The following is a 27,570-nucleotide window of genomic DNA, read 5'->3' as shown; positions in this document are numbered from 1 at the left end:
GCTGTGCTGACTCACCCTGTCTCCTGGAATCCCCCAGCCCCTGTCACTCACAAAACCAGACACACAATACACAAGCTGCAGAGGCAGGCTGGATGGTTAGGTAAGAAAATACCTACTTTCTAAAAGTGGTATTTTCAGACAAAGAATGTGAAAACCAACTTCACTAAAATATGTATTTTATCATTCTGAGTTCAGGCATACTAAACTCGAATTTCTACCATGTTCCCTGGGTCAGGTAGGTTTCTAAGGTGTTATAATCAAACTGCCCATTCTGACCTATGGGGACTGGTAGCCTTGCAATAGTGAAAAACAAAAATGGCTGTAATTCACTATTAGGAAATGCCACACACACCAGGGCATGTCCTACTTTATGCTTACAATGCACTCTGCCCTTTGGCCTACCTCAGGGGTGTCTGATATGAAGAAAAGGGAAGGTTTAGTGACTGGCAAGTGGGTGCACTTACCATGTCAGCATGGCAGTACTAGACTGCACACAGGCTCTGCCTTGGCAGGCCTGAGACACACTTTACAGGCTTCTTCTGTGGGTGGCACAACCAGTGCTGCAAGCCCATCAGCAGCATTTGATTTACAAGCCCTGGGCACACATGGTGCACTGTACTAGGGTCTGACAAGTAAATCAAATAACCCAATCATGGAGTCACTAATCAATACATCAATTTACAATAGGGAGAGCATATGCACTTTAGCACTGATCAGCAGGGGTAAAGTGCCCAGAGTCATAAAACCAACAAAAACAGGTCAAAACAGGTCAGAGAAAATACAGGAGGAAGGCAAAAAGTTCAGGGATGACCCAGCAAAAAGGGCCAAGTCCAACATGCCTGCATTAAAGAACGGAGCCAGAAGGCTCCCTGGCGACTTGACAATGCCCCAGGGGCCGCCAAATCTTTGCTCACAAGCTCCCCTCGTGGAGCTTCATGTTATTCCCATTGTCAGTGTATTGCTCAAATGGGAGCAAATTCAGACATGCGGTGATTGGCGGAAGTTTGGATGGAACTCCACATGGAGTGACCACAATTCTGGCAAATCAGTGTTCAGAAATTTTCCACCCACCTCATGCTAAAAATGAAGGTTTATAGATGTCTCTGTCTAGTGGATCGAGGTGGATTTACTAAAGGACCCTTACTCTTTTGTCATTAATGTTGGGGATGTGACCAATCTGAATTTTCTACTAACTGTACTTCCCTATCCATTTGTGGTGTCAAGACCGCCCGCCCCAACCTCCTCAGAGTCCCTCATACCCTTCTGTGTCGTTGTTTGACCTTCTCTCAGTGGACAGAAACACCTGTACTTTTCTCAGTAATTTTGGTAATTTTCTGTATTTTTACCTTGTTGACCTGGTTTCTATTAGGCCTGGGCTAAATTTCCGTTCCGCTCGCGGAAATTGCGATAATTTGACATTTTCGCGTTCCGCGGAGAGCGCGAAAAAGTCAAAATTTTCGCATTCCGCAGCTTAGCGATAATTTGGTTCTTGCTCGCGCTATAAAATAATACATTCTCGTGCGCGCGATCGCCTTACCTGAATCCCCGCGTTCGCCGACAAGTTTTCCCGATCCGGTCGCGTTCTCCACGAGATGTTGGATTGTTGGTAGCCATTTGCGCTGTCTCGCGACAGTTCGCACCCGCAGTAACGTCATGCGTCGCGCGATCACGTCTTTCTTCTCGCGATCATGCACCGCGAGAAGAGTGAAAACAAGATGGCCGTGCCCGCAAGCAACCGCATGGGTAAGTTGGCGGGCCGCGAACACGCAGAAAATACCGCGAACGGGCGGGAAAAAATCTTCCGCATCTTCGCGATATTTCCACGTGTTTGCGGAGATTTGTAACATTTTCACGATAATTTGCGAAAGTCGCTTTCGCAAATTCCGCCCACCCCTAGTTTCTATCCTGTGTATGCAATGCATTCAGTTGGCCCACTTGCACATGTGCTCTTGGGGCGACTTCCAGGTTGACAGGTGGGCAAGTTATCCAGACATCTCCCTAACAGGATCTTTTCTAAATTTCCCGCCAGCATTGTTTCTGCAACATAATTGTCCTTGTTAAGGCACTGAATTTACCGCTGTCAATTAGCTGCAAACTCTGTCTGTAATCCATTCAGGACTCCCAAATGAAACTGCCTTCAAAATTATAATGGTTGTTCTTTTCACGGTTTCTGATAGTGACAGGACATCTTCATCAGCCCATGCTATAAATTATTTTTAATGGCAGCAGGGCTCAACATTAGTGTCAAATCCTTCTCTCAGTTAAAGGAAGATGAATGTCTCGCCACTCCAAGAAGTGCCAGCTTTTCACAGGGCTGGTAAAATGTGTCTCTATTCCACTCATGTCCAGGTCACTGTCAATGATGCTGAAAATACTCCACACTGGAAGACTGCAATATTTAATCACTTCAAGTAAATCAATGGCCTTCATGTTGTCAGCATCTCACACCTTTATAGGTCAGACTGTGGGGGCAGATGTATGCCACCATGGGAAATTAGAACGTTTGGAGTTCCCCGCCTCTGCATGAGTGGCATTTTAAAGGAGGATAATGGTGGCAGGGGAGGTTGGCAGGGTCAAATCTTTTCCAGAAATGGCAGGCCCACTGGAAGGCAGGGCAGTGGCTGTTACAGCTGTGATGCTTGAATGGAGCAAAGGGGAGGGTCTAGGAGGGCATAGAGCGGACAAGAGAGTTTAGATGAATAGCTGGCTTATACAAATAAGAGGACGAGGTTTAAGAAGCTCCTAAAAGTGTGTGGGAGAAAAGATAACATGTGGTCAATGGATGTATGAGATAGGACAGACAGGAGTGCAGGAGTGAGAATATAGGATATGGGCAGACAAAGAACCTGGGTGCGGGAGCCCTCAAACTATGTAGTTAGTTACCACAACTCACTGGGCTTCCACTGGGCTTCTCCATTGCTTCAACAAAGTGTCAAGTGGAACAACAACCATACAGGGGAAGGTTTAGTGCAGCTAAAAAAACAAAAAACAAAGTGAAGGCACAGTCAATGGCGTTTGGCGGTGGACCAATTGGAGGAAGGTCAGGGTAAATCGAGTAAGCAGCCTCCTTGTCAAAGACCACTTGACAGACACATTTGGATTGGATTGGATGAGAGATACCGGGGATGAGTGGGGCAGGAACAGGGGAAAGGTTGGAGGATATGTTCCTATTCAATTATGATGAGGATTAGGAATTGGAGGAAGAGGAAGTGAATACCAAAGTAGGTAAGAGGAGACTGGCGCTGAGTGGCATTGGTGGGCAGAGAATTTTGCACACTGAAGGGCAAAGGAATTGAATAAAAAGGCGGAGACATGAAAAAACAAGGGGCAGAATCGAACAAAAATTGCTGGAAAGGCCAGGTGGAGCCGGAGGGCAAGGAGAAACAAGAGGAGGCAGTGGAAAGGGAAAGGGGAAAAAGAAGGAGAAGGGAGGGAAAGAAGGGGATGCAAAGGAGGAGAAGAAAAAAGGAAATAGCTTACAATAAGTTGTTTTGTGTGGGTATGACACTGAAGAAGCACTTAATGGCAGCCATGAAGGATCAATTCTGAAAGTGGGAACATATAGTGGTTTTCAAGTTGCTAAATGGGGAAGTAAGGGATAAGGAGGGGTCAATGGAGGAGGAGTTTGAGCCCCAAAAAAGGTCCAGGGTGCCAGTCACCATAGGGAAATGGTCAGCGGAATATTTAATATATGTGAGTGCAAATTGTGAGAAAATACCCAGAAAGGTGCATAACCCTGCTTAAATACATGGATATGATTAGGAAGGTCTAGATCACTTTAGCTGGTTACACATGGGTGAGCTTTGATGATGAGTTCAAGGCCCGCTTAGTGGAGGATGTAGACGATAATTGGGAGGGAATGAACAATGATTTATGACTCCATACCATGGCCCCTACTGGACCAGCATCAACAGTTTTTACCAGACAGTGGTCTTCCGGTAGTGTAGTGGCCCTTTCAGGGCTATCCCACCCAGGAAGGCGTGGGTTCAGTGGGACGAGGGCATCAAGGACAAGGGGATTCATGTTGGGCCTTTAATTGAGGTTTTGTAAAAGGGGTTTTAAAAATCTCCCTGCAAGTATGCTACGTTGTTTTTGTGGTTTTCTATTTCGCGCATTAAAAATAGTGATCAATGTGTTTTGCTACTTATGAATTTGCATATTTGAGCTGGATTAATATGTTTGAAATTGAAATGAATTTCCTACAATCTGAAGCAATGGATTTATTAATGTTTTTTAGTTATGCCACATCTCTATGTGAAACTTCAACTTAGACTAGGAGGATTCCATCTCTGTCAATAACTCAATGTCACCCCCTGCATGCACCTTCTCCCCAGAGACTTCACAAAGCACAGGAAAACTGACATGTAATGGTTTATTCTACTGTTATGATTAAATTGTTTTTAAGGAGCTCATCCTGTCAAGTAAAATATATAACGCCCTCAAGGTCCCTTCCGCTGTGTTTTTCACTGGTTCACTCAGTTTTTGAAATTCCCAGTGTGAGATATTTCATGTTTGTTAGAACGTCTGTGGATGACATTAGTATAGAGGGTGTTGAGTAATAATATAGAAAATGGAATGGTGCTTCAGTTTTCAGGTAATGACGTGTATTTTGGTCATGTTATGATTCGCTAAAGAAATGATACTTGGTTCACACCATGATGATTCTGCTGTTTTTCTTATTTCTTATACAAGAATTTTGTATAGGAACCCCTTGATTTCAGGAGTTAGTCAGAGAGATTTATGAAGACTTTCCTGTTCTTCTAGGAATACTGTCCATTTCTTTCCTGATATTGATGCTAATTTGGAACTGAAAATATTTTGCTGATTTTGACTATTCTGGATTACTTTGCATCTGAGATTCCATATGGCATTAATTCTGCGCTGTTTATTTTGGAATTTTGTAATAGAACCTTTTAACTTGTCAGTGATCTAGAACTTGAACTTGATTATTGAGAAGGCTCCATTAACTTTGAACTGATTACTCTGCTAATTGATGTTGGGAAGTAGCCTTGATTTGCAAGATAAAGCTTTGGGAACACTGGACAAGGTACAGACATTTTGTGGTGTCTACATTTTAGGGTAGGGTTTTACTCCCACAAGTGATCAAAGGTTGGGGTGATCCTGATCATGCACTTCGGAGTTCACACTGTAGGGGCAGGATCAGCGGGGAGGAAACTGGCAGCAGCAAAGTCAAAGAAGTGAGGCAGGGGAAAGCAAAGGGCCCTGGGAAAGGGCATATATGCTAGTTAAGTAGCACATACTTGCATATTGGTCACAGTGGTATGGGAAACGTTGAGTTGTTGTAACGGGGTTTCAAGGTGGGTTTCGAGTTGGGGTGCCAGGGTCCGAGGGAAAGACAGTTGGCTGAAAAGTTGAAATCAGGCAAGGAACACCCTTAGTTAGAGAAGCACATACTGCAGAAGGAGCTATGGGAGGGAAGGATGGGAGGCCCCTTTGAAGATTGGCCACTAGATACCCTCATTGTTTTCTAATTTGTGTATCACCTAAATAGGAGAATGGGCATTTCCTTTTGTTCCAAAAATTGTCATGGCTGGTGGGGAGTGTGATGAATGACTTCATTGTGAAGAGTTGGCTTCAGTCACATATTCTTCAGTGTATGTGGCAATTGAGTTGATTAAGAAAGTAGGATGGCTACTCTTAGATGGCAAAGAGTAATATTAAGGTGGGTTTCCACCTCTTACCAGTCCCCAAGGGATTTTGAATTGCTGAGTGTTACATTTCAGTGTGAGTGGTTTGTGGACAAAGCACTGCCTACGGGGTGTTGAGAGTCTTCAGCCTTGTTCAATACATTTATCTTCTTTCTGCAGTGGTTGTTTATATTTAGGACGGGTGCAAGTTAGTTACACATTATCTAGATTACTTTTCCTTCATGGGGCGGCTGCCTCAGAGGGGCACGGTTGGTTCACACACGGTGTTGTCTTTCCTTGGAATAGAAACTGACTCTGTTAAGATAAAAGCAATACTTCAGGAAGAAAAATATGTCATACCAGACAGGGTGTTGGCAAAGAATGGAAGAAGAAGTGGGGGAAGTACACGTACCGATAAGAATTTAAATTTTGCATGCAGGGGTATGTTGAAAGCCAGGACATTCTGTAGGAAGCTTAAAGTTTGTAGGGATTGTTGCTTCTGCATCATCGAATCAGGCTATCATCTGCTGTACGGATGATTTGAGTATGTGGAAGATACTCTTGAAGTGTTTCAATGGCTTATCATTGGTGGGTCTAGGGGAACAGCTGGAATGGAACACTGACATTTCTGATGCTGCAGGGGGCGTAGGGTTTGGTCTTTTTTGGCAAGGCAAATAGTGAATGGAGGAATGGTCCTACGAATGGAAATATGGGGGAGCAGCATTGCGTTTGTTGTCTTTTTTGTCCTAGTCGTGGCACTAGTACTGTGGGGGGCAAGGTTTGTGAACAAGAAGGTGCTCTTAAATGTAGAAAACACTGCGGGTGTTAACATTGTGAGCAGTCGGCAAAAGATTTAAACGTATGGCAGGTGTTCCTACTGTACTGTTTATAGCATAACATTGGGTTTACAAAATGACATGTCCAGGTAATTGACAATTAAATTGTGGATGCTTTGTCTTGTTCACCGTAGAGGAGATTCCATGGGTTGGCTTTGGGCGCAGACCAGGAGAAAATGAAGATGCCACTGGAATTGTGGAGCATAGGCATTTGAGAATCATGGAATTGGAACGGTGGGTTCATTGGCACCATCAACACACAGAATGTATGTTCAAGCCTGGAATGAGTTTTTGGAATTGTAAACACAGAGACAATGAGGAGAAAATAATAATTGGACTAGATGGGAAGAGGTTGTTGGTATTATTATGGTTCTAATTAAAATTGAAAAAGGTGTCTCAAGATTGACCATTGCAGGTAATTTAGCTGGGATTGCCTTTCATGGTAAACTGTTGTGGGGCTAGGAGCCTAACGCGGAGGAGTTGGGCAGAGTATTCTAGAGGGTTGGGCAAGGGAGAACAGAAGCAGGAAAAAGGTGTACAGGCCATTTTAGTTGCTGGCCTTATAGAGGTTTTAAGAAGTTTTTCGATGATAGTTCTGAGTCAAACATATTTTCATTGTTGATGTTGTAGATGATTTTTGGAGATTTCAGTGTATCCCAGTTGTTGGACGTGGCCACAGATGAAATGAAATTAAATTAAATGAAACTGGGATTTATAATACGCACTAATACCCGGAGGCGTCTAGGTGCTGCCGCTCAAATCTGAGGTGTGAGCCTGCACGGTGGAATGAAAAAGAAGGGCCACTACATGTTAAACAGCAAGGTTTTTCGGGATTTGAGGAAACCCAGGAGGTTATTTTCTGTCTTCAGTCCTATTGGAGTGGCAGTAGAGGATGTGGAAAATGTGGAGGACATGCTGTTCATTAAGGTCAGAAAATCAAAAAGCAATCACAGAGCAAAAAAGGCCAGGATGTACCTCAGAGCATTTCCAGTCACACATTTGTGCTCGGTCCATTGGTGAAAGCTGTATCAGCGGGATGTGGGTAGCAATGCTCAGTGGGTGTTCTTCCATAGGTATGGGTCACAACTAACAGTGTGTCAAACATTATAAGCTGTGCTGCGAAAGGTAATTAAGGAACTAGCGATTAAGGGAGAGGAGTATGGAACACACTCCTTTATGATTGGAGCGATGACCGAGGCGCAAGAAAGGGGGGGGTCGGCAGGTCATATTAAGAGTTTGGGGAGTTGGTTGTCTGAGTGTCGTAGGACCTATATGTGTGGTGACTTAGAAGAATGTCAAAGTTTCGTTAATTGTTGTTTGCTGGTTGATTTTCAGGTTCTGTTCCAGTCTCTACAAGGGGAGACATGCAAGTTTGGATTAATAGTCACTGGTTCTTTAAAAGGGTAGAGAAGCAAGTGATCACATGTCAGCATAGGAAGCAGTTAGATCTTAATGAGTTGCTGATAAAAGTTCAGTGGTTTGGGAAGAGTGTTGTGTGTGGTTGCATCAATTGTTACCAGCATTAAACTGAATGTTGGGTAAGGACGGTTTTCCAGATGTGCTATAGTACTGCACAGAGGTGAGAGTGACTTGCCTCCTATGAGAGGTTTGGGTCTTATTGAGGCTATGAAGAAAGATCTGAAGGAAGAGAGGGTGAGTTGATTGAGCACCTATGTTCTGCAGACCTAGTTGATACTTAGAAGAGTGTGGACAGGTGCTCATAAGCCAGTGGTGATAGATAAGACACATAGAAATGCCAGCAGGCAGATGAGGAATTTCTGCAGGGAAGAAGGAATAGGTAGAGTGAGGAATCCTGAGACACATTTCGGGGAGAAGGTGTTCTTCCGGTACGATGGGGTACATTTGTCAGTGATGGGTATGGATTTAAACCTTATGCAGTAGGCCTTGGGCAAGCCACTGGGGGCAAATATTTGGAAAGGGTAAGACAGAGGACCATATGTATCAAACAAAATGGCGATTGCAAACGCCAACATTCGCAGATTTTCGGCGTTTGCGATCGCAATGTAGCTAAGTGGGATGTATTAAGGTAAAACTGCCTCACAAAATAAGGACTCGCAAAATTTGTGATTCCTTATTTTGCAATTGCATTTAAGGAATCGCAAATTTTGTGATTCCTTAAATGCAATGCAAGAGGCACAGAAAAAGTGCAATTTGGGCTTTAAGGAATTGCAAATTACCAAAAACTTCAAGTTGGTGGTAATTTGCGATTTCGCTGAAAGATTCACTTTTTTGCATTTTTCAAAGGGCCTTGTGACGCACATACATGCCCTCAGGGCATGTATGTGTGCCACATGTGCACACATGCACATTTCAGGGATGCAACACAGTGTCCTTTTGACACCCTGGCACCTTTGAAATTACATTCTCAATTTGCGATTCTCTAATTGAGAATCGCAAATTTAGAATGTCTTCCCATTCATTCCTATGGGCCTCTAGGAGGTATTCCTTAATTGCAAATTGCAATTTGCAATTCACAATTAAGGAATATGTAGGATTCGCAAAATTATTTGCAAATCCCACATACATGGTGTTTTGCGATTCTCAAATAGCGATTCCCAAAAAATCGATACTTGAGGATCGCAAAACCAAACTTTCATACATATGGCCCAGAGCAAATTAAAGGGTGGGTGACAGAAAAAGTACTGCTAGGCAGGGCTTCTCTGGATGGCAGTGTTACTTGAGGTTTATGCTGACAAAACAGTTTCATTACAAGTTGGATGTCAAAGCAGCGTGAAGGTGGGGTTGAGGGAAGTGGGATAAACTTGATATTTCAGTCAGAGACGGGTAGTTTAAAGATTGCAGTTTTAGAAGTTTAACAGAAGTTCAGGTGGTAGATAAAGATGAGGTGAAGCACAGTTATGTTGGAGAGGTTTGTTGGGATTGTTGTTTAGGGGTAGGGGTAAGTAAGATGTTAGATAATACCAATGTTGAGTGAGGCATGTTCTAGCCTTTAAGGCTAAAAGTCAAGAGTGGTGTTTGCAATATGCACCTGTTCCATTGAAGCAGCCTTTTCCACACAAACAGTAGTGAAATAGTCTTTGACTGGGCCGTCTTGCCCAAGGGAGAATTGTTGGATATTTGTGTGGTACCAACCATAGAAACAAATGTCTTTAGATTGGCAACAGATAGCTTGCAGGATACCATGTGAAATAAGCATCACACTGAGGGAAAATAAAAGCAAATTCCCTGCTGGGCAACACAAAACCTGAATGGCGTGAAAGCAGGACAAAAGCGCTGGCTGAAAAACTGTTGGCTCTCAGAAGTCTTTTCACCTGACTCTATCACGTTCAACCTGGAATGACCATATTTGGGGTGGATAAACATCTGAAGCTGGACCCTTCTTCCGACAGCCCATCACCTTCTGCCAAGAGGTGGTCTTGGCACTGACAGTGTCAATATTTGGCACAGGGATCAATTGTCCCTATTCATTTATATCTCACTGAAGCTTTGGCAGAGATGCACCTGTAGTTATAAAATCTGCTGTTGTTATGGGCACCCCATCAGTGTCTAAGTAAGGCTGGTCCTTCCAAGTCTGAGCATCAGCAGTAGTTATTAAGGGTGACTGAAACAGGTCCCTTTCGGGTTCTATAGTTAGCCTTTTAGTTTACCAAGCTGAAAGAAAGAACCCTGTTTGACAGATCAGCAATGCTATGCACAATAAGGAGAAGAGTATTGAAAATCGGTCACGGTTTTTTGATTGTATGTTTTCTTTTCCCTCTTCCTGAAGCAGGACTGGTGTCGAGTCTCAAAAGGAAAGAGCAAAATGTGAATCTTAATATTTCTCGAATGGGAGAAGGCTGCTTCATCTCTCCGACCCTGAGCGGGATTTTCTTTCACCCTCGTGGTCATTTGCTCATCTGTGGCCTGATGTCCCTCAATCCTCCAGTGCAGTGCTTAATTTGTAAAATATAAAGTGCCAGGGCTCTGACCAGGAGGCCACTGTAGCTTGCACCACCCATCGCCCTTTTCATCGCTGCCAAAACAACTACTAACCATCTCTCTTGCATGTAAATGCGACAGTTCAGATTATTCCAAGTCCCCAAAGCTTAAGGAATGGCTGGGGGAGTAAGTGTTAACAATTTTTAAATGTATGTTGTATTCCTAAACAACCGTTGTTCTGCTCATATATAAATTAGATGAGCAGTGGCCACCATGTGGTAGACTGTTCTAAGTATGGTACTGACAATTAGGTGCCGGTGCAGAGCACGGGAAACCAATGAAGTGCCGGTGCTGAGCACCAGAAAGCACCGGCTCAAATTAAGCACTACTCCAGTGTCTCAGGAAGCATGCTGATTTTAACAATTTTTCCAGCACATGATTCTAAATTTACTTGACGTAGGACATGCCCCAATTTACATAGGTCACACCCCTTGTAAAGGACTCCTGGACACACCTTTTTAGCCATGCCTCTTTTAGAAACAATTCTCCCCCAGAATTTTTATCCCACTTAAAGTTCTGTTCACCATTATCTCACTTCATGATTGCTCCAGTCCCCAGCCCCTGTATACACTTTATAAACAGAAGAGACAGCAAACCAGCCAGATTATTTTGTTTGTGATGCCTTTAACAGAAGCTCCTTAAAGACGTCCTCTGCTCAACAACCTGCACGAGAAACCACCTGCAAGCCTAGGTCTAGCTCTTAGTGCCTGTGAAATGGACTTGGTATCCCACAAGAGGCGTTTTGGTGATCACTCTCCCAGCGGGGGGGCCCAACTATAGGAGACCCCCTCCTTGCAGAGAATGTTTGATCCAACAGAGACATGGCCTTTACAAAACAACCCCAAACCACTGCACTATCTGCACTTACAAACAATGCGAAATATTTTTTTCATAAGTCCTGCGCCTGAACAGCATAAATCTTTGAAATGACCTTGATTTTTACATCACAAAAAGTATCTATCTTCCAAACACTACCACGGCACTCATAGTTGTCTGGCTTACATTGCTCTCTTCTTTCACAGATTTACAGATGGTAAAACCACTAATAATTTTTAAATGACTCCCTAGAGAAGCCCCCTCCTTAGGTACTTTGTGGTCTCTGGCTGCGTCATCGAAGTGTGAAAGTGAGAGATGGATTCCATCTGTTTCTTCTCATGATGCCCAATTGTTATGGTTACCTCTTACTACACTTCTTAACCAGATTGGTAATGTTCTTTTAAATACTAGCCCTGGATTGTCTGACAATGTTTATCCTCCATGAGCATTTTAGCTCTCTGTTCTTCTTTTGCATTTGAATGTGAGGTTGTGGTTCTAATTATACAGTTCTTTTTTAACTTATTCATGCTAAGTTGCAGATGAGAACGATGTTTTTCTTGGACATTATATTCATAATATAGGATTTTTTCCTTTTTATCCTTTATGTTTTTTCCTTCCCCCTCCCCTTTTCCTCCCTTCAAAAATTATTAAGCCTTTATTGTTCTCTCGAGTTCTTAATACAGTATATTAATTGGTGATTGATTATTTACTATATTAATTTTAATTTGAATTGTGCTGTATATAATGGCATTAAACAAAGTATTTTAGGAGATGGATGCCAGCATTTTGCGAAAGATGCTCTTGGGTAGTGTCCCAATGTAAACCTTTTTAATCCTTATTTATTCTACGATTAGTGCTATTTTAACACTGCTTGTGCCCCATTAATCATCCCTGGCGTAAACATGCCTTCAAATATATTTTTGGTACTAAAGAGGAACTTATTTTAAAACTGACTTGAGGCTGACCTGGAGCCTTCTTTGAGATTGGGCCACACTGTGTTCGCCTATATTTTACACCGTCCTGACCACGCCCTGAGAGCACGTGCCTTGAGCTTCACAGGTTTATCACATGTTTACCAAGGAATTTAAGGGGTTTAACTGTGTCTCTGGCACTGGCACTGAGCTGATCTGGATTGCTAGACCCAGAAAAAGCCCATGTTCTGGTGTCAACATGGGCTTCTATGGGAATTTTCAAGGGCATGTTATCAAGCCCATTATCGCCGATTTAGCGGCAGTTTTCTGCCGCTAAAGCGGCGATAAGTTTAACGCCATCCTTGATAATATGCCCCTTCGTTCTGTCAGCCAAGTTTTGTCAAGTTTCTGAGGGCCATATGTACAAAGCTTTTTACAGCTCACAAACGCTGTGCCCTGAAAAAGCATTTTTAAATGTACAAAGCCCTATTTGCGATTCAGTAAGCTATTACCAAATCGCAAATTGGGTTTGCGAGTCGCAATTAGGAAGGGGCCTGCCAAGGGCATCCCTACCTAACAGTGAGTTGCACTGGTATGTAGGAATGTTTTGCGACCGGGAATGCGGTAGAAAAACATTCGCAGTTACCACCAACTTCAAATTGGTGGTAACCCACTTTCAAACGGGAAGGTATCCCAAGGGACCCCTTCCCCTTTGTGAATGGGGACGCCAAAACATTTTCAGAGCAGGCAGTGGTCCCACAGACCACTGCCTACCCTTAAACAAGCATTAAAAATGGAACAGGTCTCGTCTTTGTCAAAGTTAGAGCATTTTTTTTAGCAAATGGTGTTTCTTTTTAGAAGTGTTTTTATTATTGTGTTAGCATTTTTCAATGTACATAATATGCATATTTATGCATGCATTTAGAGGTTTCGTTATTTAGACATGCAGATGTATTGTATTTGTATATATGTGCATATATATGTTGGTCTATATATGTATCTAGGTATATAATAGCATAGTGTGCATACATATATAAAGATCAAATTGCCTCCTTGGCCAATCAACTTGTATTCACCCACGACTCACACCCTGCAGTGTGCATGCAGAAATATAAATGCCCACAAACAACTGGTATAATTGGCGTAAGCAGCTTTTGAAGTGATTAACAATGCAGTGACGATAGCAACTAAAATATATGTAAATGTGAACTTTTTAAATGAAGCCTCGTGGAGTGGATTTCTTATATTCTACTTTATTTTAAATTTTCACAAAGCTTATAAAATACACCCGCACTCAATACATTTCACCGTGTGCAACCAGGAAGCAGCAAGGAGAGATCACTGGATATGCATGCTTACTCCAACATGCCACTGACAGCATTTCAACCCTACAAAATGCCTACTTTAGAACCAGCACCCCCCCATTTAATATTGCGTATTATCTTCAGGGAGTGACGGAAAGATTCCTGCTTGGTACCATAAACATCATAATATCCGCAAACTCACTTTTCAACCATGACAAAAACGATCCAGGCGACCAGTTCAAAGCAAGACATTTTGGGAGCAGGTTAAACGCTGAGAAGGGCATTCACACGTCCCCACAGGGACAGAGAGACCCAAACGTGAGCTCATTTTTTCCATCTTGTGTTATTCACCCTGTGTATGTATACACTGACCACAGAACTTTGATGCAAGTTTGTGTCCAGCAATTCTGCATAAGGCGTCACTGGCCTTGGTCCCCAAGAGAAAAAGAAATCACATGCTCGCTTAGCCGAGAACCCGGCAGCATTTCAACCCTACAAATGCCTACTTTAGAACCAGCACCCCTTTATTTAATATTGCGTATTATCTTCAGGGAGTGACAGAAAGATTCCTGCTTGGTACCATAAGTAGAGGTGTAGAAAGTAGTAGAGAGTAGTAGAGAGTGAGTAGTAGAGAGTAGGAGTGAGTAGTAGAGAGAGAGTAGTAGAGAGTGAGTAGTAGAGAGTGAGTAGTAGAAAGTGAGTAGTAGAGAGTAGTAGAGAGTGAGTAGGAGTAGTAGAGAGTGAGTAGGAGTAGTAGAGAGCGAGTAGTAGAGTGAGTCGTAGGGATTAGTAGACTGAGATTAGTAGAGAGTGAGTAGTAGAGAGTGAGCAGTAGAGAGTAGTAGAGAGAGAGTAGTAGAGAGTGAGTAGTAGAGAGTAGTAGAGCGTTAGTAGAGAGTGAGTAGTAGAGTGAGTAGTAGAGAGTAGTAGAGTGTAGTAGAGAGTGAGTAGTAGAGTAGCAGAGTGAGTAGTAGAGAGAGAGTAGTAGGGAGTAGTAGAGAGTAGAGAGTAGTAGAGCCCTTTAAGAATCGTTGGGGCTGGGGCAAGTTAGGGAGCAAATGAGGTGTAGGCGCCCCATTAGGCTATGAGTTGTTTATTTATATTATTGGTACATATTAACCAGTAATTTCATGTCAATGAAATGCGCTTTTGATATTGCCTCAGCTGATGTAACCAAAAACGTCAATAGATATCCATAAAAACAATATGTTATTGGTTTAAGAGTGATTGTGGGAGCGGAGAGTTGAACAACATTGAATTTTGAAGTGGCTCAAAAATCATGTGGCTCAACTCCTACAGTCTCTCTTAGCGCAGTAACACATGACTCACGTAAATAACACGAATAGCTGTAAACTTGGCTCCTGAGATTTAGCAACTTGATATCTGAAAAAGTGTGCTGGTTGAAGTACTCACATCTGACAACACATGCACTGTTTCATAACATAAAACCAGGACCACTGAAATTATGCGATTGTGTGGCAATTTTCGCTTAGTTATAGATTTGACGCATTTGCCACATAACCCACCATCTGCCGCATAATCTTCAGATTTAAATGTTTTTTTTAATTCTAGGTTAACTTCTTCAAAATTTACTAAAAATGCAGAGGTATGTGTTGCCAAGCAGTGGAAAACCCTTTGCAAAGCTGGACTGGTCACTTTTCTGTTGCTTATTGCTATATTTAGGTGTTAACCTGATACTAATGAGATGCAACAGTGTTACCAAGTTTAAAAACGCTGAAATAATGAAGTAGTATTATCACAAAATGTGCCGCTCTATGCCGCGTAACTTGCCTTTTCTTGCCGCCTAATTTGCTCAACCCTGCCGCATAATTTCAGTGGCCCTGCATAAAATGATGCGGCCCTCCGTGCACCAAGAGGCCCCTGAGGCTCCCATATTCACAGCAATTCATTGGACTCTGGTGGAATGGGGCTGCTTGGAGGGTTTGGGCGCCCCTAAAGGGTTGGGGCCGCGCCATAGGGGCTGCAGGGGCTCTTGTGAAGCTCTGCATATGCACTAGAAAAAAACAAGCCTGGATAAGCTGCCCAATCGTGCCTGGGGCAGATTGAAAGGGATTTAGTGCATAGGGGCACTGATATCTGAAGACCAAACTATTCCTTTTACGTCAAAATTCTCATGGTTGTTGCAGCACTGGGGCAGGTGGTCCTGGTGATGCGGGGAGTGCAGCTGTCTCACCCGCCCCTCCCTCTGCCCGTCCTGGCTACCGTAGGTATTTTGGGATTTGCTAATTACAGATCCTGTATATCTGACTCGGGGTGTCACAGAATGAGCAAGGATTGATGGGAGAGAGAGCCGCGGGTGCTTAATGTGATCTGCCTCCTCTTCCCACCTCATTTCCTGTACTTGTTCCAAGGCCTCCCTTGTGCCCGTGGTTATGCTTCCAAATACGTATGCAGAGGCCTCCGCCATGCCTGTTTAGTTCTATAGTATACCCTCGGCAGAACTCCCCCGTGCCTGAGCTTCCCCTGTTCCTGTTCCTCCTCTGTACTGTAGCTTCCGCTGTACCCGTAATTGGCTCGTCGGTGCAGGTCTTTGTTGTCTGTAAGTGTGCCTGGTCGTTTCCTGTACCATGCCGTTCCTTGCCTCTCCTCTCCTCTGTACCTGTGCTGTTGTCCTCCTCCATACTGGTGTCTTATTATCTGCTACGTCACGGTCTTCCTCAATGCAATGCCGAACTATCTTGTGCGCCTGTTTCTGAGCCTCCTCTGTAACCGAGCGGCCTTCGGTGTGCCCATGCTGAGCACTCCGTGTATTTATGCCAGCCGTCTGGCATGCGGCGTGCGCTTTGAATCTGTGCTGGAGACTCCCTGTACCTCTATGCCAGCTCCCCACCTTCTTGTGCCAGTGCCAGCACCCTCCAAGTCCCAGAGTCCTGACCTCTAGGTGGGTGCTTCTCTGAGCTCCCTGAGCCACTGCAAGGGGACGGTACAGTGCCAGTGGCCCCAGTCTCCCCTTCTAGCAGCAATAGCCCGCAGAGTCCACAAATCAGGGCTGGTGAAAGATCTTGCCCCCACAGATGTAGCCAGCGGAATCTACCAAGGCTCAGCCGCCACCTCTTCAGTCATGAGGTAATAGACGCCTTGGGTCGCCCAGGTATGGATACCCATATGTGTGCCCCAGGTTTTCCAAGTGTAGGGAGGGGGGAGGAGGGGTAGCCAGGCGCCCCGGCTGAAATGTTATCCCCAAATCCCCACCTGCCACGAACCCTGACCTAGGTCCCGAGATTCCGCCCCGCACCAGGCACTACAGTGGACCCCTTCCTGTGCTCATCGGGCTGTCACCGTGTGCAGCTCCGTGCACCGCATTGCAATCTTGCAGAGGAGTCTACTCTCCTTGATTGACGGAATCACTGCTCCGGTCGCGCCTCTGCCAAGGTAATGTGAAACTGTCCGCTGCTCCCCCAAAGATCCCAAGGCACCACCGCCATGAGGCAGTCCAGAGTTCCGCTGCCTCCAGTGGGGCTGTACTCCTGCTGTTTGGGTCCCTCAGGTTGCTCTGGCGGCAAGGGTAATCCCAAGGCAGGGTGGCTGCTATCTGAACTGCTCAGGGACACTCCCACCACTCACCCCTGTTTCCATCTCCAAGCCCCGATTTGGCACCACAGAGAGAGGAAGAGTATAAAAAGATAGAGCTGGTTTAATTCAAGGCAGCCTCCATTGACCCCCACCCCCTTTTACCCCCGGCGCAAACACACTAGCCATCTCTCTCATACTGAATACAGAAACTGAATACAGACACATGCGTACCCCAAATGTGAGCAGTACACGTCTGAAAAAAAGCTGAAATGCCCATAACGGCAACCACAGAGAGAAGATTTTTCAGCGTTCAGGAAGCGCGTCCAACATAAAACGCCAACAGCATGCACTCTGCTAATGCCCCATCAAGAAAAGTCAAGAACCCCCCTAACCCCCTACAAAAATCACTGATTGTAGGGGAGGGGTCATACATTTGGTGGGGGCGGGGCTGCCAAACACGACTGGATATGCCCCAGCCCCACCAGCCTGTTGACGGTTCGCAGCAGTCAGTCTGGACATCTGATGGGGACTGGCTCTGTAGCACCTCACAGAATTACACACTGGAACTCCCATGTGCCTGTCACGTGACCCCCCTCCCGCAGTCTGCTACTTGCATTAGGGCTCCTCACTGAGCCGCAGATGCCCCCGCCTCACCCTTCTACAATGTGTGGAGAGCTACAAGTATAGCTCGAGCTATCTAGGCGCTATACAGCCAGGCATTACGGTGTTTTTCTGGGTTTTCGCATTGCTGTGTGCTTCAGTGTGTCATCTTTCGATTTCGTCATCAGGGCATAGTGAAACTTCAGACAAGAGAGACCCAGAGGGAGGGGCGTGGGGCAGAGGTTAGGGGGTTCAAGAAACACGGCAGGTGTCCTTAATCATGACAAGTGTTTAAATACCTGCGGGCGGTATGGAAATGTTGAGTGAGACGCAGGTTTCTTCAGCCCTGTCCGATGCAAAGAGCAGAATGGCTGTCTCTGGGGCACAGAAAAGGGACAGGTCCTTCAAATGAGGGGGAGCTGCAGAACTATGCTAATTCACCACTAGTACTTTTTGCGTTCCAGAGTAGCGTGCTGCTCACCGAAAAGCGATTCGACCCCTCGTCATGGGTACTAAGCGCTATCTAAATGCAATTACAATGACGTAGTGCGGTGTGTTGGTGGCTTCAAGGAGCCGCTCTGGGTGCGGCCCTCAAAGACAAGGCTGGGAGCCAAGCGGGGACCATGACAGGGCACTCTGGGGTTACAGTGACAAGGAAAACCCTGGGTTAAGCTGAACCAGTCAGCCACTGTTTATTTTTGCATCGCGCTTTCACTTTAAAGTGCGATGCAAAAATAAACATGCGGTCGTAAGCGATCTCTTGTCTTTATGGGGCCATGTGTTTGAAACACATGGCCCCATAAAGATAAGAAACCTTTTGCGACGCACTGAAGGCAGACGAGCCAGTCCAAGTGGGACGGCTCAAAAAGCCAAAAGTGAACGTCACAAAGAGCTCTTTCCCAATGGCTGGCCACCGTTTAGCATAAACGGTGACGCCGGCCAATGGGAAAGAGGGGCGGGGCTTAAAGCCCTTTACAGAAAATACCCAAAAACAAAAAATCTCGTCAGCGAGACTGCGCATGAGCCCGGCCCACGCCAGCCGAAACCTAAAAATAAAAAATATATGTGTTCTTTTTCTTTTTTAGATGCGTGCCATTTTCTTTTAAGGAAAACAGCTGCATTTCGAAATAGAAAACTGCTTTTTAGAAAAGCAGTCAAAGACATCCCTGTGAGTGCCAACCACTTCCCATGGGTCGCAAATTGCGACTTGCCTCATGAATATTATTGAGGCAGGTCGCTTGCCACCCATTGGGACTCACAAATAATGTAAAACATACTGGTGTACATAGCTGTTTGCGATTTCCTAATAGTGAATCGCAAACATTTGCTATTAGGAAATCGTAAACGGAAGTCCATGTACCTCTGTCCCCAAATTATTCCCTTCATGCAGACTGCAAAGATTCCTGCTTTGCCTTTACCAGAGCACAGTTTTTCCCTTCATTACAAGATTATTTTCATCACATAGCAAAATCATTTACACTCTATCTAAAACCAGCTGACCCGGTAATGTTTATAAACTATTTTTCTGAAAGTTTTTCATTCACAAAGTTTTCTGTGTACACTCTCAAATGTTTTCATATTCTATCTCTTCAGGTTTACCTATTGCGAACTTTGCCTGTGCAAAGTGCATTGACGTCAATTCACCAAAATGCCAGGGGTAGCAGAAGTAACATCACATGCCATTTGACCTTTACTTCCACATGCTTACACATACACACACATTGACTCCACACTCTGTCTTGCATAAGCACACTTTAACACTCAAGCGCTCTCACACATACATTTAAAAGCATTTTTTACTTACCTTAATGCCAGATAGGGTCATGTACAAGCTAACTGTACTCCATTTTGTATTACACTAAAAGTGAGTAATATGATTTTATTCACTATTAATGAATTAGAAGAATGACTGAAAACAAGGAAAGGAGAGCCCCAACCGGCATCTAAAAGGAAGAGCTACCTCAGTGTTCCTGACACTGATTTTGCCACCTCTGAGGCCAGGGGTCGCCAATGCAGTGCCAGGTGTCGCACTGCGCAAGCCAGTGGTCACAGTTGCGACCCCTGGCAACCCCTAAATGACGTCCAGAACACAGTGGCATGATGTTGGAACAAACAGTTTTCTGCCAAATCTATCCCAAGCAGACCTTTTTTGTTACCGATCATTATGGGTATGTGTGACATAAACTGATGTAAAATTTGTGAGCAGTGGCAAAGCAAAATGCTTTGCAACGTCACACTGCCCTAACAAAGTGCCAGTAGAGTTTTATTTGCATCGTAGTTACAAAGGGAGGAAATCCTGAAACCTCGCATTATTCCCAATTAAAGTATTTTAGCCTTCCATCGCCAGCACTATATTGTCTGTAATATAAATAGTCCAATTGCTCTATATCCAAATTGCCTCCTAAGTGTAGAAAAAGAATATGATGTGGAGTGCTGTTTTAAGAAGCTAGGAATTTATTAAGAAGGAGTGGGTAACGTTGTAATTGAAAATCAATGTCTCCGTGTATATGACGGATAACAAAGGCTCGGTGGACTCCCATAGGGTCCTCTGGGCAGCCGCAAAGGCAGCTCATGAGACATGCCTTTGTGTCCAACAAGCAGTCTGCTCTCTGCCAGTTTGAGCTGGAAGGGCAGATAGCATTCCTCACCTGCCTCTACTCTACACCCCCCACACTTCCCACCCGCCACCAATTGGAACAGGCTTGCATTGCCCTCAATGACCTCAATACCTCGAAAGCTGAATATACCCGTCAACGCCTAATGGGATGTCACTACGAGCAAGGGGAAAAGTCCGAGCGCCTACTGGCTTCCCAACTACGACAACGGGAGGCCGCTATGGCTATCCCTGCCATACGCTCGGAGAGCGTAGAGGTCCTCAGCCACCCGCAAGACATCATTATCGAGTTGGCATCATTCTATCAGGTGTTGTACACCCTAGAAATGGCGGCCAGCGCGGAACAGGTGGAATCCTTTCTGGAGGGAGTGAACCCCCCCCATTGTGGGAAAAGAGTAGGGAACTACTTGAAGGGGAGATCAGCCCAGATCACTCTAGCCATCTCCAAACTACCCTATCACAAAGCCCCGGGAGAAGATGGATTCCCCGCAGAGTTTTACAAGTTGTCGGGTGAGGAGGTCATTAACTCCTTGCATGCTGCCTTGCAGGAGGCAGAGCAGAAGGTGTCCCTGAGCCCTCTCTCCAAAGGGCTGTGATTGCCGTCCTCCCCAAACCAGGAAGGGACCCTCTACTGTGCAGCAGCTATAGGCCCATCTCCCTGCTGAATGGAGATGTCAAGATTCTCACCAGCATTCTAGCAGTGCGCCTCATCAGAGTCATCCCCTCGCTGATACACTACATGCAGGTGGGCTTTGTCCCACGACGTTCCTCCAGGAACCACCTCTGCACCCTCGCCCACACCCTCTGGGCAGCCAAAGTCATGCAGCACAATGCGTTGGCCCTCTCCCTTGATGCCTAAACAGTGTTTGATCGCATTGAATGGGGATTCCTCTTCGCAACCCTGAAAAGATTCGACCTGGGGGACCAATTCATAGCCAAGGTGTGCCTGCTGTATGACTGTCTAACGGCCCAGGCCAATTGCGGGGCATTTCCATTAGATCCCTTCCAGATCTGGAGGGGTACATGCCAGTGATGTCCGCTCTCCCCCCTCCTGTTCCTCCTGGCTATGGAGCCACTAGCAGCAACCATACATACGCCAGTCACCCCACATTACGGGTATCCCTCTAGTGAGTGGTCTGTCCAAGATCTACCTCTACATGGATGATGTCCTGCTTACCCTGACGGACCTGCACTGCTCTCTACTGTCCCTAATGGAAGTTATGTCTGGTGACTGAGTAAACTGGGACAAGAGTGAGTCCCTCCCGTTCACCACCTGTACCTCGAAGGCGGCTATTCATGGATTCCCTTTCCGCTGGAAATCCTCACACCTCAAATATTTGGGGATCCTGGTCGATAGGGGACTGGATAGGATGATCACAGACAACATAGACCCCCTGGTCACCCAAATGAAGCTGGACTTAAACATGGTCACACCTGGGGTTCTCTATGAGGGGCAGGGTACAAGCAGTAAGGATGGTCATGCTGCTGCACTTCACATATGCGCTAGTCATACTACCTGTGACGGTGCCTTTGACCGCCTTACGCCTCATAGACTCAGATTGGGTCCTTGGTATGGTGCTCCTCGCAGCCCCGTATGACGTGGTCAAACTCATGGCATGGCATTCCTGTGGGGGTCCCATCAGTTGAACACTATACCTTAGCCCTTCACCTCTCACAACTAGCGTACCTGCTCCCCGTCACTCCGGATCTACTATAGTGGGTCCACATGGAACGCTTACTATAATCTAATGGCCTGGGGCCCAGCTCCCCAGGCTTGCCCTCCACCCTCCCCCCCCCCGTTACTGGACAGGCGAAGAGCCTGGCAGCGTGACAACCGTCTATTTGGTATGGACCCATACCTGCATGACAAGGTGCCCCTATGAGGCGATGACGGCCTGCGCATTGATGGACAGGCCCTCCACTGGGACTAGTGGATAGAGGCAGACATATACAACTTGGACCTGGTCCTGGATGATGGAGACCTGAAACCATTCCAATGCCTGAGGGGAATTTGGTCTCCAACCACAATAGGCCTGGCACCATCTTAAGCTGCAACAACGGTTTGAAATGCTGCTTGGGTCCACGCCCATGGTCCCTGCAGACCTCGCCGGTGGTGTCCTATCTCGCCACATAGGGTTGCCATAAGGGAGTGATGTCAGGGATTTACAGGACACCTTCGTTGCATCTTTTCACACAGCCCCCTTCTCCACAACCTTTGCATAAAATGGCAAACCTACCTACAGAGCACACTCAAGGAGGACGATTGGTCTGACATCCTACAAGCCATGGACAAGAGAGCCTGTGAGGCACGCTTAAAGTTTTGCCTCTTCAAGACGCTCCACAAATGGCATTGGACCCCAGTGAGACTGAACAGGGCGGGGCTCCTACCTCAAGCAAATTGCTGGAGATGCACAGCCACCTACAGCGACCTTACTCACATCCTCAAACGAAACCCTTCTGGAGGGCGGCGGGAACGCCCTGGGGGCATCCATGACACTGTGACTCCTTCTCACCCCCTCCCTGATCCTCCTCCACAACGTCGGGAACTCACCCGATCTCTCCCGCACGCAGCCCCGCCTCCTCCACACGGCACTGGCCACAGCCAAAATATGTATCCTCCACCAATGGAGGTCCCCCACACCCCTGTCGCAGGAAGACTACACAGTTGGGATGATACAGACAGCAAAGTACAAACGTGCCATCTACAACCTGCAAGACCAATCGGAGGTGTTCAAGCAGACATGGACACCCTTCTTAAGAGACAATCCCTAAAGCGTGACACCACAGCACCCCTCAATCCCCGAGCGAGGAGACCCTCATATCTAGGAACCCTGATGGCCCTTCTCGACTTGAAACTGGGAGGCCTTGATATTGACCTAGGCAAAATATCCTCCTTGCGCCACCCCCACTCTCCCCAACCTGCACCTCCTTTACCCCTTCGCTCCTCTCTGCAGCACCCCCTCCTCTATTTCCTCACCCTCTAGCCCCTCCCTCATCTCATTCTTGTACCACTCCCCTATTCCCCCACATCTACGACTTCCTCCCCACTCTTTCACCTTTCCATCTCTCCCACTTTGCTCTTTTCCCTCTCCCATCTCCACCCTTCCCCTCGGACATGCATCGACCCCTCTCTGCATTATGGACCTCTGCCAAACTGTGCATTCTCAATAAATTAAAACACACAAAAATGAAGGGGTGGTGTAGCTCGCATAATTTGCTGTACCATAATTACACGAAATTACAGCAAAACTACACAAGATTACGTGGAATTGTGCATTCCATGGGGCATATTATCAAGCCAGGCGATAAAATTATCGCCGCTTTAGCGGCAGAAAACTGCCGCTAAAACGGCGATAATGGGCTTGATAATATGCTCTATGGAATTCCACTTGAAGCCCAGGTTAGATGTGAAGGACCTCTAACATGTGCTTCAATTGGAATTTCATAGAGCATATTATCAAGCCCATTATCGCCGTTTTAGCGGCAGTTTTCAGCCGCTAAAGCGGCGATAATTTTATCGCCTGGCTTGATAATATGCCCCTATATTCTTAGTGTAAAATGCACTGTTGTGTCCAAAATGGACCAGAGGATACATTTTATGCTACAAAAACAGTGCTAAGTGCTAAAGAACACGAACAGCAGCAGCAAGCAGCCCTGCACGCTCTGTTCCTCTGCTCTTTTGGGAGGCATTTCTGCCCCAAATTATTCTTAATTATACGAGTAAATGGAATCTCAACATTTTCAGAAACACAAAATTGCCGAAATTCCTGCGATCACTCCAGAGTAATTACATTTCACCCAAGCTTCATTTTGTCAGAATGCTTTGGGCATTATAAACAGTAAATCCTACTGTCACACCCTGTGACCTTGCTTATATATTGAATGGGTGGGGAGTGGTTGAGAGACACTAAACCCTGAGTAGTAGCAACAGGGAAAATCCCACTAGCAACAGTCGGGAACCCCCTGTTCCCTCCTGAAATATCCACGGAATGAATGTGGGGGCATATTATAAAGCAGGGCGTTAAAATTATCGCCACTTTAGTGGTAGAAAACTGCCGCTAACGCGTCGATAATGGGCTTGATAATATGCGGCAGAGAATTCCAATAAAAGCCCATGTTGATACCAGAACAGCCCAGTTTTCTGCCGCTAAAGCAGCGATAATTTTACCGCCGTTTCTTGATAATATGCCCCGTGGAGAGTTCTTTTAATGTTGTCCTTTAAATTTGGCAAAGCCCTTCAGATGTTACAGTAATAAGCCATTGGTAATCGTGGTGGAAGCCGCAGATAAACCTGACATGGAGAGAGTATTGATTCCAAGCCACCAAATGAGTCTCATGCAATTTCTGCTAGACAGCTCTGGCAATTGGGTGACAGCTGCCATGTCTACAATAATTTCCAGAATAACTGTGTTGCAGAATGGTGATGGCCAACATGATAACATCAAGTCACTCGTTCTTTCGGATCGGACTCAACAGGGAAGTTTTCCATGGCCATAACCAGTTCTGAAAGGGGCATGCTGGTGGGCTACAATACCAACAGAACCATCGACATGAAAGAAGCAATGATAGATGCGAGATTTCCATTGTATGTTGGCAATTTCATCATACTGGTAGGACCCAAGACCCAGGAGAGCTAGCTGCAGAAAATTATGCACCCAGAAGATTGGTATCCATAGCAACTCTAGGGTCCAAAATAACTGCTGGTAAAGGGAATGCAAATGAAAGCACATATTTATTTTTCGTCTCTCCATTCCATGTAAAATTCACTCGTTTACTTCCTACAGTGGATACATTCTTTCTTGTATGTCCCTCCTGAGGTTTGCCAGAAGTTCCAGGATAACTAGGGCCACAATCACACTTTACCATATTTAATACAAAGGGTTTCCTGTTTTCAATTTCTTTGTGTTGTAACTTCCCATGGTGGTGGGGGTGGGGTGGGAATAAGGGGTTCAAGTGATTTCCACTGTTCTTAAATCAGGGGTTGTTGGTGTTTAAACTTTTTTTTGCAATAGAAAATAACTAGGATAGGGCTTTTTTGCTGCTTTCAGATAATTTGGGTTTTACTACTGTTTTCTTTGTGCACCAGCAAACCATAATATATACACAATGCATATGAGGTTGAATTGGTTAATTTGATCTTACCTGAAAGGATAACAATCCTACCTAGTGCTGCTGCTTTCCCTTGCCTGATGTGGATTCTGCCACAAACACAGATACACACACAGACACATCCACACACAAACAGTTATTTATTAATGCTGTGTATTGATTTTTCTCTTTTTATTAAGTTCAACATTTTACAGGTGTGTATATTCTGAGGTCACAAGTAGAGCATCTGGGGGTTAAACCTAATGGTGGTTTCAGGGCAAGAGTGCAACTTATGGTTTATGGACATTGGGAAGCTCAGAAAGTAAATAGGAGTCTTCTGCACATGACTACGTAGTGTATGCTTTTTTTTTTTTGCAAAGGCTTCTTGATTTTTTAGTCTGGAGAGCTCATCTAAATACTACGGGGCAGATTTACAAGAAAGTGACGCATCTGTAGAGATGCGTCACTTTCCCTGCGCCAAAATGCAAAACCCTTGCGTCACCATGGATGGGCCGTATTTACAATACGGCGCACCATGGCGCAAGGATTGACAGATGCGTCAGAAATTCTGACGCATCTGTTGATGGAAAAGTCACGCATTGCTGGTGTCGTGTCGCAAGTATGATGCAACTCCAGCAATGCTCAGGGGCGCCCTATGCCTAACATGCTGTGTCACTCCTTACGCCTGCTTCAAGCAGGCGCAGGGTTTTGACACAGCATGGACGTAAAAGTGACTCAGTAAAATCCTGTAGAGTGTCACTGCGTCACTTTTACGGAGCTTCCTGCGACGGAACGCCCACCCTGCATACATCAAACCTGACGCAGGTTTAATGTGGTGCAGGGCTTCACAACGTGACGCATCTCCCTAGATGCGTCACGTTGTAAATACCCCGCAGCATGGCTCTGGCTTTACGCCGCCGCTGCGTTACAGAAGTGATGCAACAACAGCGCAAAATTGGCATACGGGCCTTGTAAATCTGCCCCTACATATTCAGCACTGGTTTACAAACATATGACACTCAGATTTTGCCTGATGTCACTGAAATGGCTGTGTCACAAATAATTAAACAAAAAGAAATGGTGGTGAGGGATAGGAATGCCGCTACGCCATTAAAATTTGACTAGCTTTCATTTAGTGGTTTTAGACCTCTGCATGATGAAAATTTCTTACGGTAAACCACTTGCTAAATTCAAAAGTAAAACTTTGTGAATTCCTCCCCTCTTATAAAGTTTTAACCATATTATACTTTTTTTATTTTTTCTATAACATGTTTATTCTTCAGCAACTAGCTTGAAAAATGTGTTTTGTAAAGTGGGACAGTGTTCTTTGGATAGAGTGAGTAAAACATTCAATTATAATGTTTGGTTGTCTTTACAAAGAAGACGAGGGAAGTATTTAATTATGTAGTTCAGAAAGTAGAATTAAAAATAACACCCTCTGCTTTGCTGGAAGCACTTTCTCTCTGGAGAAGGGACACATTGTTGGACGTGGTAGGTTCCCAGCCTTCTGTATCTCAAGGGCCCTTGGTGATCTTCTGCAAGGCACCCTATCTCTGTCTGATAATAAATCTCTCTCATGAAAGGATACCAGGGGAGCCTTGAAGCATCATGTTAAATATCACATAACACATACATGGCTATAGCAGAAGACAGGACATCCTTTCAGCTCCATCCTTCCAAATTCAGAAGAGCAACTCGTGGAAATGCAGGGGTTTAATCATCTCACTGACATTTTAGATACAGACCTTAGTGCACAAGTGTAAGATCTGCATTGACAAACAAGCCTGTGGCACAGCCATCCTGTCACAATACATCAGACCTTAGGTGAAGATTTGACCTGGAGGATAGACCAAGGGCATGATTTATAGTTTGGTGGATGGGTGACCCCACCACAAACATGACGGATATCCAGTCCGCCATAGGATATAATGCAGTTGTTATAACAGAGTATCCTGTCTTCCAAACTCCCTGAGGCTCTAAAGAGAATTGTGACTCATTGAGATGGCTATTTAACCTTTTATTGTTAAGTGGCCAGTATAGATTGCAAAACTGCCTATTGAGTATTTGGTTCTGTTCCAGAGGGCTATGCATGCTTCTCACAAGACAAAGTGACTGGCAAAGGGGGGGAATAGCAATTATTTATCGTGATCATTTCAGAGTACAGTTGGAGACAATCTCTGCCCTCCCGGCAGAAGCACTGTATATTCGTATAAAACTAAACAACCTTCAGATCTTCCAAGGGATATTGATAAATCGCCC

This window comes from Triturus cristatus, chromosome 7, assembly GCF_964204655.1.
Source record: "Triturus cristatus chromosome 7, aTriCri1.1, whole genome shotgun sequence".
In the NCBI taxonomy this organism is placed as follows: domain Eukaryota; kingdom Metazoa; phylum Chordata; class Amphibia; order Caudata; family Salamandridae; genus Triturus; species Triturus cristatus.
Note: the sequence above shows the minus strand (reverse complement) of the source record.